The sequence below is a fragment of the Drosophila melanogaster genome, chromosome X, assembly GCF_000001215.4.
Source record: "Drosophila melanogaster chromosome X".
In the NCBI taxonomy this organism is placed as follows: domain Eukaryota; kingdom Metazoa; phylum Arthropoda; class Insecta; order Diptera; family Drosophilidae; genus Drosophila; species Drosophila melanogaster.
In genome coordinates this window covers 16,900,666-16,912,838 of record NC_004354.4, presented here as the reverse complement: position 1 = coordinate 16,912,838, position 12,173 = coordinate 16,900,666, and the positions used below count along the sequence as shown (strand labels likewise).

The 12,173-nt window shown below is 37.9% G+C and overlaps 1 long non-coding RNA gene across 1 annotated transcript; it reads left to right on the top strand.

Moving 5' to 3' along the window:
• The first annotated feature begins 114 nt into the window (after positions 1-114).
• On the top strand, positions 115-11,072 carry lncRNA:CR44754 (long non-coding RNA:CR44754). The gene is made up of 2 exons (NR_123932.1): positions 115-165; positions 6,370-11,072. It is a non-coding gene; the product is annotated as a long non-coding RNA:CR44754 (long non-coding RNA).
• Positions 11,073-12,173: the final 1,101 nt, after the last annotated feature.

The following is a 12,173-nucleotide window of genomic DNA, read 5'->3' as shown; positions in this document are numbered from 1 at the left end:
CACAAATATTACAAGGAACCTATTTAAAGCATCGTAAGAATGTTAAGATCGTGCAAATTTCTCTTTCGAATCCGAATTTCGAATTTTACTGTCCTATTCGAATTTCTGAAAATCAAATGCAAATCGGTGGTTCGACCAGCAAATTAATCTAATCACATTGATTTGGTAAATATATTTCCTAGTTGGCAAGCTGCCTATTACGTTTTGCAAATCAAATACAATTAATATGTAAATAATTAATATTATTCAGAATCAAGGCAAACTGTGTTTTGTTACATTTGCATGTCAATTAGTTGTTGACTTAAGAAATAAAAGAAATTCAAAGTGATTTGGTAAACTGCGGCCACTTGCCAATTACGTTCATTACGTTTTTCAAATCAAATATAAAGAGGCACACGTGTAAACTAGATTTACATCATGAACTGAATACAAATAATAAAATTAATACCATGACTTAATAAATAAATACATATGTGTACATACATATATAGAGGTAACCTATGGGTTTTATTCCTAATGTGAATGTTATATCAACAGTTAAAAAGGACCTAATATTCACCTATTTTTGTTTTTGACCGCTGTTAATTAGTAATCGTGAAATTGGAGTTCTTGAATTTGGGCCCACTGTGCGGAAGTCGACTGCGCAGCATGTGGGATTCACACGCCAGCCAATCGCTTCCAGCGGCGCTTTTCAACTTTCATTAGAAATTATCCGATGCCACGCCCACTTTCGTGGAGCATCCGATCCGTGTGTAAGAGTGTGAGTGTGTGCTTGTGCTTGTGCGGATATATTGAAAATTGGATTTAGCGGCAGCGATATCGCCATATCCCCCCGCTTTGGACATATCGCCCCCCTAATTTTAGCACATCTTAATTCGATAATTGCCAATAATTGCCGTTAATGGAAGAGATGAAACAACAATTGGCGCAACGCCATTGATAAATCGAGGAATATGGCACATTGAATCGGTTATATGATACATATGTGATATCGGAGATATGGGCTCCTCCAACAGGTGCAATTGTTTGGGGCAAAGCGACGACAAGCAAACGGATGGATGGACAAACAAAACAAAAGCCCCCAACTTCCCAATGGTTCCATATTTGTATGGGCAGAAACAAAAGAGCCAGACAAGCCGTCAAGCAATTTTTATCGTTTCATTTTTAATTTATTAATTATTTATTTGTTTGCTTAAACGAACGACGTCGTCGTTTATTGTCATCTTCCATTCGCCTCTCGATGTTTGTGTCTCAATTTCGGTATTCCGACGCTACAATGTGAATATGGATGATATATACGGGTAAGAGTAAGTATATTTATGCTCATACACAGATGTGTATGATTTTATATACATACGTGCATATTCGAGCAATCGAGCTAACCATATCCGCAATATTTTGGCCTTCTTGCTTCTCGAGAATTTGGCTGGAAACTCGGTCTAAAGAACATTTGTTTCGCCATCAAGCGTTTGTTCCTTTCATTTCTCGTTTTCAGTCAACTTTATGTTTAAACAAAACATATACGTTCTTTTGTGTAAATAAGCCCGTATAAGCTATTGAACGATTTCGGTTCGTTTAACCCGGTTTCAAGGCCAACCTATAACCCACATTTGTTATTCGAAAATAGCTGCGTTTCAAATATATTTGAAACTCTCATGTTTAGTGCATGTTATTTTTATATTTTTTGGTTATTTATGATAATTAACATAAATATTAGTATTGTTTATACTTTCTACAAAAGCTGTATTATTTACTGATATCTAAGTATTACAACAGAAACATAAGATTAATATTTAAAGTCACGTGTCTTTCAAAACTCCTATACTCTGTTCCGTACTTAACATTATTATTATTATTATTATTATTGTTACTTTTCATTGTCCACTCTTTGAACGGCTTCTACACTGCGCAATTGATCCTAATGGAATAATACCAAAGTGCAGGCCAGCTTCGAACTTGTCGACGTCATCAGGCGGACAAACAGTGCGCTGTTATCAATCTCGTGTATCTCGTGTATATGTGGATAAATATATGTATGTATATTCATATCCATAGATAGGATGGAAACGAGGGAAGTGGGGTGGCAGTACCCGCCGACTGTCCCTCGCTTAATTGTCGATTTATTTATTAGATATCGCCATTCAATGCCCCCATCATCGGCCATTTCAATTAAACACCCAAGACACAATACAATCTGCACTGATCTGCCCCAAGCTGACTCGGTTAGGATCGAGTGCGTATATGTGCATATATGGTATAGTATATATAGTGTACATATAGAAGACTGATTCATTTGGCCTCCTTAATGCGTCACCCGGATGCCAATGGGCGATGGGAGATCCGATATGATGCGATGCGATCGATGTGACTTCCAGTCATAATGGCTTATGCAATTATCGTAGACACCACATGATAGTCTGTAGTATGTAACTACTAGATGGGGCGCTAATTGGAGGCGCGACACGTGCTAGTATCTTCTATAGCCAAGGGCTATAATCTATAGGCTATATTCTGAACCAGCTCTATTAATCAAATCGGTGTGAAATTGCATAACCTTCCCGCCCAATGACACGAAAAACCCCCTAAAACAAAGACGAAATCCTAACCAGTCATCACAAGATACTTAGCTTATTTTAGCTGACTAACGCGATAGATAAGCCACACCGCCCGAGATAAGATAGATCTACATTTTCAACTCGAAGTCGAGCTATGGTGGAAATATATTCAAATTTGGTCGCAAAGAATTCGACTGGAATGTAACTCGTTTTCCAAACGGTATTTCGAGTAGACTCGATTATGGTAATAAGTTTGTGATGCCTAAAATTGCGTTGTAAAACTGGAACTATGTCGATATATACAGTATTATAAGATTGGCTATAGACTTGGATGTGTGAATCATGGAACCATACTTTTCCAGTAGAATCTTTATGGTACATTTTATAATTTCCAGAAAAACAATATCTGCCATGCAGTTGTTCTAATCTAAAGATTCTGACTAACCAGCCCAGCGATATTTTCACAGATCTGTGAAATCTTTTGGATCTTTCGGCGATAAGAGTGCGTTAGAATTCGTGGACCATGCTTCGCTGTTTGTGTTTGGCCTTAGCAAATTGCAAATCACTTTACGAGCTCTGCGAACTGTAAATCTAATGCCACGAAAAAAAAAATAAAAATAAATAAGCGACAAGAGTTGGCCATAACTGTGCACATATAGGCTCATTTATCTGGCCGATCCGGCGACACCCATGTGGGTCAGACAGCTACGAATATATACGAGCACGGGTATTTGCCTTAGCGCCCCGGCTACCGCACTTGAATGTTTAATAACCTTTTCAAGTTCACTGCCTCGCTGCGTTGTATCATAGGGTAGCCATTGTTTACTGTACTATCAACACACAAACCCCCCCCCCCCCCCCCACGCCCACCACCACAATACAATTCCTTCCGATTCCCCGCATTTCATCATCTGCAGCGACATTTGTTAAGATTTCGGTCGCATTTCGACTACGTCGTCGTTATCGTCTGCCGCCGTTCATTCATTAATTCAATCAATTAATAATGGCTAAGAACAATTAACACTTGGCCAAACCGCTGTATATATACATAGCTTCCTACACGCAAACAGATACAGATACATTTGAGATCGGCAGACCGCTCTGCGCCGGACCCAATTGGTTTCCATCCGCCTCGATCCGCCGATCCAGAGATCCACAGATCCATCGGTCCATTGGTCCATCGATCCAATCCACCCAAGTCTCCTCTGCGACATGTGGAACTATAAGAATATATTCTTTTTGTTCTTTGCGGGTTGTGTTGTGTGAATTGGGATGTCTGGATGCAGATACATATCGGTATACAACAATTTAATTAGCTTTTTCTCGAACTTCGGCGAATTTCCACTTCAGCAGCAGATAGCAAAATTAGAGTGTTAATTTAACCTACTCATCCTTAGAAAGCGTTCAGTTAATGCAAAAGCCCATTAAATTTTCTTGATTAGATTTTAATTAAAATTGTACGATTTTCGGGGCGTTCAAGTGGCGAACTCAGAATTAGGCAAGCGGTGTGATTCACAGCCTTAAAGTGGAGTACTTTAAATAAAAAATAAAATAAGTTTATTTATGACATTTTTTTTTTTTTTTTGGTAGGTAAAGTACATAGATAAAAGCGAGCCATGGAGAAGTTATGAAAGGTATGAATCACCATTGTTAGGATTCTATTTCATCAATGTGGATGGGCGATTATTGCACAAAGAGTTGTAAGAATTAGTATTTTCTTTCTTTACTATGTGAACATAGTATTTTCGCTCGTTTAGCGTAAACAGTTCGTTAATATTGTAAATAATCATTAAACGGTTTGAACAGCTGTCATTATTGGCAGTAAAAAGATGTTCGGGTGCTAAGTGCTGGGAATTATAAATATAGATCCCAAGAACCAAGTGTACGTTTTCGCCGGCCGTTTCGTTTACCAAGTCACAGTTAATTAAACATTAATTTCCCGTCCAGCTCTTCACAATCATTTGTGAATCGAGATGGCTAAATAATAAATCCATCTAAACGGCATAAATCACACGAGCTCACCAAGCTTCTAACGTATAATTTGCAACAAAAGAAATCTTTAGCCAAATGATGATTGAGTATGGGAAATTCTGATCGTTCCTGCCATTTAAATCGTAATTATTTTCCATGAATAATGAAATTTTTCTCCTTGTGCACACGTATTCAGTAAGAATTCTCTGCGGCGCAACTGGATTTACTACCCGAAATGCCAATTGCCCAACCCAATCCATTTCAACCCATTTAAGCCCACGCACGCGAGCCAAGAAGTCCACGGGTGAGTTCGCAACGGTAATTCAGTCTAGATCGGGGACCGACAGTTAGGATGGTATCGAATGATATGGGGGTATCGTATCATGGTATCGTATCGCATCGGTCCGCTTTGAATCATTAACCATCGCTGTGGCGCAGTCATCAATCTTTCAATTGTCCACGTCCATCCATAGCTTGGCTTAGCCCCTTCGATCCGATCCGATCAGATCCGATCCCAATCGCAACAGAGCCACACGAACAAGTGCCAAAAACTTGATGGTTGGTGCCGCTGAAAAACACTAGATACTCTTGCATGTATCTAGATTAGTGATGGATTTAATGGTTTGTATAGTTCATAAGATCAAGCATACCACATCATATCTAAACATGTGGGTTAATCGCAAAACTAATCTTGTACTATAACATTTAAGCATTAGGTGATATATGTATGATTGGTATCTTGGCTGTTTCAATAACTTTAGGCAATTTCTTTACATTCCCTCTATGAAATAATGAAAATAAACTAGAAAATAAAGCTAATGTCTCATGAAGTTATTAGAAAATTATGCAATACATACAATATTACAACTAAAGGAAGCAGATATTTGCAAAAAACTATTCTCCTATTAATCCTATTTAATTAATCCTTCCTATTTGCAAGAACTGAAATGGTATTCACCAGATCTAAATAGTGTGGAAAATGGTGACATGTACGGAGCTGGGAGCGGAGTACCCCCATTGAGGGTATGTAAATAAATATTGTTGAAAACCGGCAAGTTGGCGACGTCGATGAAAACAGAAATCAGCCCGAAACTGCTTGTTGCCGGTTAAAACTAGAATCGGTGGTTCGGATCGGTGGACCGTTCGGATCGGTTCGGATCGGTTGGGTTTCAATTTTGGCTCGGATTGGATTGGATTGGCTTGGCATGGCATGGCTTGGGTTGGGTTGGGTTTGGCTTGGTTTGGTTGACTTGCGTGCAGGCTGGCCAAGTTAAGACGGGCTCCACTTGGTTATCGGCCCATTAAGACGATTTGCGGGCATCCGTATATCGGACATTGCCAACTAACAAACTGGCCAAAAAGTCGCTGATTTACGGACTTTGGTCCGCACCTGACAAAGAAAATGAATCCCGATCCCCGCATGAGGCCACAAATTATTGGCATGGCCGACTAAGAAAAGCATTAAGCTGACTTAAATACGATTATGATGAGATGTTCTTTGAGTTTCGGGAGGCTTCTCATTCGAAAGGATAACGACTGAGAAATACCCGTTAGTGATGCAAATTTTTAAATGATTTGAGATACATATATATATATGTATTATCTGTCTAAGACTGAATATCATAAATCAATAAAGCCATTTCCGAAGCAGATAGATCTAAATGTATAAGTCTTGAATAGTTAAACCATGTCTCATACCAACAATACAATACTAGCACTGCTAGTTTTTATTATATAAAATATACATATATGCTAACCCAATCACGTGATCTTGTGGGCAATTCTGCTCCCTGAAAATCCGTTCTCCCCACAAATACAGAATATTATCATTTTTTTCTTGCAGGCAATCACCACTGGTTTGGCAATCGCATAGTGCCATAGTCTCGATGGTGTTTTTGCGAATCGTGTCGCATAATTTGCAGTGAACCGCAATCGACATAACTCATACGCCGCGTGTCCCAAATGGAGGTTAAGAGCCAGTGCAGTCGGTGCAGTGCCAGTTCGAGTGTCTATAAATAAATCTCTCGATGCAATCGCAAACTGGTCTGTCCACTCGGACTCTCGTGCCCAAAAAAAACAAAAAAAAAAAAAAAACTCTCGTACGAAACCATACGAACCATTCAGATGCGAAAACGAAACGAGTCGAATCGCAGCGAATCGAAATGGCCTGCAGTTGCATGCCGAAGAACGGCCAAAACGCGTCCACATCAGTATCAGTATCAGTATATTTCGGCTAAAGTCATTTCTTGGCTGTTTTTGGCAGCACCGATGGTCAAGGACGTACATTAACCAGGGCCCACTGTGCCGCAACGGGCGGGTTGCGGCGTTGCGGTGCGGAGTACAGTGAAGACAAAGGCCAGACAGACAATTACATAAATGGCCGGCACAGGTAGTTTGCTCGCTCAGTGACCAGAGTAAACAAGCAGGTGCGAGGAAAAGCATAACTAAATAAATTAAAATAAAACAACAGAAGAAGAACATGGCAATAATATCAGCAACTTGAGTATATAGCATTTATTTTTACAGCAAAATTGAACGTATCAATAACATAACTGAAAATATTGGTTTATTACACATTTTGTCAGAAAAGAACTACACTCAAATGTAATATATATCGCATATAAACAAACAATAAGCGGAAGATCGCACGTTGAAATTCATTAATAAATCGAAATCTCGAATTACTTTAGCGCAAAAGTGAGTAGACTGGAAAATAATGAATTGGCCCGACAGTTTGGTACAACCTTTCTAAACAGTTTCTTGTTTATTTCTATTTCTGAGTTTTTTTTTTTTTTTTTTGTTGACATTGCTCAGTTGGTTGCACGTGGCGTATGCGCAATATTCTGTGGTCGGTGGTCTTTGGTCTGAAATGTTGAATTAAGTAGCAGCCACACCCCGAAAACAAGAATGTCGCTTTTTGCTCGGATCCATTTCAATTGCAATTTTTATAACGCTGCCCAGCGTTTTTATGCCGCATTTTATTGCCCAACAATGGGAACTGAAATTCGGTTTTTCTCTCTTATCGCAAGGTCGTTCATAAAAAACATATATGCATATATGTACTGTTGATCTCGACTGTCCCAGTTGATTGCATTTTATTGATTTTATTATTTTGCGAATGCGGCTCATTAAGTTTACAACATTTCGGCCATCTTTTTATGCATCGGCTGAAAAATTCGCCGATTGATTTATCCCATCCGTGAGGTTGTGTAAAAATTGCACTTGGAATTCGATTTACAACACTTACGAATATATTCAGAATAAAAAGAAAACCTAAATGTTATAAATATAAACATAATTGGGAAGGACAAAAGAACCGAGGTCGCTGTAAATATTCACGTGCGTCATTATATTTGGCCAATTATCTCAGGTGTTACGCAAATTTCCAATTAAGCGAGCATTTCGAAGAGAACACTTTTCTCCCACCATACATCAATGGCACCGCCCCCCCAAAAAAACGTTTCACAATCCCAAGAATACTGGGGACCTTGACTATCAAATGCGAACTAAATTTCAATGTCGACCAATACCGCCCACCATCCAACATCCAACACCATGCCCACCAAAAACACAATGCTACTTCCAGATGCTACAGTTGAGGGTACAACTACTCGACTCATTCGAGTTATTCTAGATACGATCTGATACGATCCGATCGGATGCAAAGCCGTGCTCGCGACCTTCCCCGTGCCGCCTGCGTTGCCTTTGCCACACGCCACACAAATTGACGTAGTAAGCTCTTTCCAACTGGCGGTTAAATACCATTTATGTACTTAATATTTATTTATTTTGTATTTTTTTCTCCGTTGTTCGAGTCTCTCAGGGTAAGTTTTCCAAACAATAGCGGGAAAAAATTAGCACAGCTGCTTCAAAAAAAAAAAAGCAAAAAACCGAAATGCAAATAACACACAAAATTAGAAGAAGAAGAAGAAGGAAATATTGAGCAAAGTACGTGAAAAGCGCGAATACAAATACAAATATTATTGCAAAAAATTAAACAAATAGCGCGGAGGCTTGAGAAAACTATTTAGTTTTTTCCAATATAATTCCACAATATTTATTCCGAAGATGAGCAAATTGCAATTAGCATCAATTTGCGAACTATCTAATTGATAAGCACCATATTTGTTTGCTCTGGCCCAGGTGAAATTCGTAGTCTAAAATTCATAATCCACATATCTATCTATAATGCATAATTTATGATCCGTAATCCAGACCAGACTTTGCATAGCCTTCCGCAAGCGATCAGTCATCGCGGCAATTAATGTGCGACATTAGAGTGGACCATTAACATGGCGCTGCTAAGTGGCCATCCTCCATCGTCCGTGCGGTCAAAACCCCTTCAACCCTTGATTAATTATCGCCAATCAATGGGAAGTCGCGTCTTGCGAAACCCATATTTCGATTAAATGTGTTTGTGTTTTAATCTAGGCATTGGTATTGGAATGGGAATTTCAAATTGGAATTAGAGTTCGTAACGAAAATTGGGGCCGGGGAGGCCTGTCTTTCATATTCGATCTTCTGGCGGGAGAATTGAATCCGGTTTTTATTTTCGGCTCTTCTGTTGTGGCTTTTATTTCCAGCATTATGACAAATGACTGGCGATCCATCAAAATGTGCCAAACACTTGGTTATTTATGAATGTGGCGTAGCAAATGTCCAACGTTCCCCGTAATTTGGTTCACTTTATTATCTGTCCATATCCCATTTCATGCGACTTTTGGGGCGGATCGCAGCTATATGTGGAAAGTCCAAGTAATATCTAAATTCAGTCGGAAGGGGTGGCCATTTTAGCACATTAACTAAAACAGACTACCATTTATTGCGCACTAAGTTAGTACAGGATTGTGTATGCATTTTAAGGTGTAAGCCATCAATTATTGATTGTTTAACAATGTTTTTAGCTCAGATTGCTTTTGTCAATTATTATTTGCAGTTAAGTGTAAGCAACCCTATTCGATTTGTTTTTTTTTTGTAATGCAAAATTATAATATGTATGTTTCGTACCTTTCAAAACGCTAATTAATCTTTTTTTTTTTGCCAGTCCGCAGTTTCAAAATATTAATTAACTTCTTCTTTGTGGATTCTGTCAATTTGTTACCACTCCCATGTGCAAAATTCTTGTCTAAGAAAAATATACAAAAAAAAAAAAATACATATATATGAAACCGCAACTGAATATTTATTCTGAGGTTAGCCAAAAAGACCATAAAATCCAATAAGTTATGGGGACTGTAAAAAGTGTATAAAAATGTAAGTTTGACATCATTTACAGCAAAAACCATCTGGGCCTCCAAATAGTTATAATTCCGTTCATCTACATAGTATATCTTGTTAACAGATTTTTTGTGTTGTTCGCATATTTATGCTTCGCCGTTTGCATGTGAATTATTATTTAATTTTATCTTCGTACCCATACAATTTTTCCTTGAGGTTTTGCATAAAAGTACAAAAAGCATTCGTGTTTACAAATCAATAATGCAAAAATCCGCACAGTGGGCGTAATCAACAACCGTTGCGACCACGCCCTCTCCTTCCTCATCATCAACATTATGGTCACTTGCACAGTAAATAAAAGTTCAATGTTTGAATACATTAAACTCAAAGACCCAGAGCCTGGTATGTAGACACATGCTGATAATACAATATTACTGGAGGTAGGCCAGACTTATCGACAGCAAAATGACCATTTTCAATAACACTCACGTAGCATCCGAGTCGATAAATTACAATAAAAGCGGCGAGGGAGCCACAATTGAAATTTCGTTGATGGCAGCACGTCAAAAAACAACATTCAACTTTCAACAATCAACAATCAACAATCACCAATCACCAATCACCAATCCAGTGGCAGCAACAGAAGCGACAGCAACGGGAGCAGCGAATTGGAAGGTTACCCCTTTTGGGTGACCCCACGCATTACAAATGCACTACAGCATTCTACGCTGAATGTTTTAATGCTCTTAACTATAATATCATACTAAAATATATTTCATATTAACTCGAGAAGGATAAGTGTATGGATGGCAATCAATTGAGAAAATATAAATATTTATAATAATAAGTGATTTGTATACGAAACATAAAAAGAACTAATAATCGCTGATTAGGTGTCAAATATTATGAACTGTTGAATGGCAAATTAAATAATCGAATAAGACAGCTTATAATAATAAAAACAAATGAGCGCAAGCGAATTTATTTAAAGAACTCATTTCACAATGAAAATAAATCAACACTAGCACCGAAAAAGGCACACAATAGTTCAATGTGTTTACATTATATTTTCTACACAATTGGCGAAACTGTTATTATTTAATTTTAAATTATCAATGGATATTGTAGGACAAATTTATCAATAAAATCAAGTGAACACTCTTTTTATAGGGAATAAGTGCCAGAAACACAAGGCAGACGAGTTTTTCGGCGGAAGAAATAATTATATATGTATGTGAAGGCCAAGGAGACGACCAGACATTCCCTGGACACATGATCGGGTCAAGGGATTTCCCACTCCCATTTTCGGGCAGTTCGATGAAAACGACGAATTATTATATCAGGGGGGAGCTCTTATCACAGTGGAAATCACAAAAACAAAAAAAAAAAAAAAACAAATCAAGACAATTACGCCAGAACAATAAACATATAATTGTTGACTAAGCCGCTTATTTATAATTCTTTATATTTATACACTTGATTGAGCACTTGGCACAAGCTGTCAACTTCCATGATGATGATAATGATGATGATGATGATGATGATGATGATATGCACAAACAATTGAATTTCGGGATGTCTGAGGATGATCTTGAAGTGATCCAAAATCGCCATCTTTGCTGACAGGCCTTGAATCATTGTGGTGAATCCCACCGTCTATCCATCCACATGAGTCACCGCCACAAATAAGAATAATAATTTCTAATCAAACCTCGATAAGCATTTCGAGTTGCATTTTTATTTCTTAATTAATTGGCTTCTCGTCGAGATTTGTTTGTTCATCGAAAACATCAAGAGGCGCAGACGTCATACATTGGAAAACAAGATATCAGTTAGTTAGTATTTGAATATATTTCGGTGTTCACTTAAAGAAATATTAGTCACTTTGCAAAAGCATACAGGTAGGTAAACAAATAGTTATGGAATATTTAGTAATTACTTCTTATCAAAAATAGAAATAACCCCTCAAACTCATGACTCCGTAAATAGATAGCACTACCTTATTCGGTCAATTAAACAAATTGTTTCAATTCAAAGTTTATCTTTATTGATTGTTTATAGTTCGATCTATTCGCGGCAATTAAAACTTTGGGGAAAACCTCATCCACCAGACTCTGCCAAAATGATAACGTCGCTGAACGATAAGAATCGAGGGATGATAATTGCCCTCATTGCTGATAAGGCTAATAAGTTCCAATTAACGATGGGTATTGATGACACAATGTGGGAAAATTTAACTTTAATTTTATTTTTCAAAAACTTTTTTTTATTGAATTGAAATATGAATAAATCATAATTTTATTTGCGCCGCAACAATTAGTTTTTCGAGGCTGCCAAACGGTTAGTATCGGTTTGTTTTTCGGTTTAGGAATTTCTTCAAAACGATTTCGAGAGCACAATGTTTGCTGTTGAGCAGGTGGGTTTGAAGTG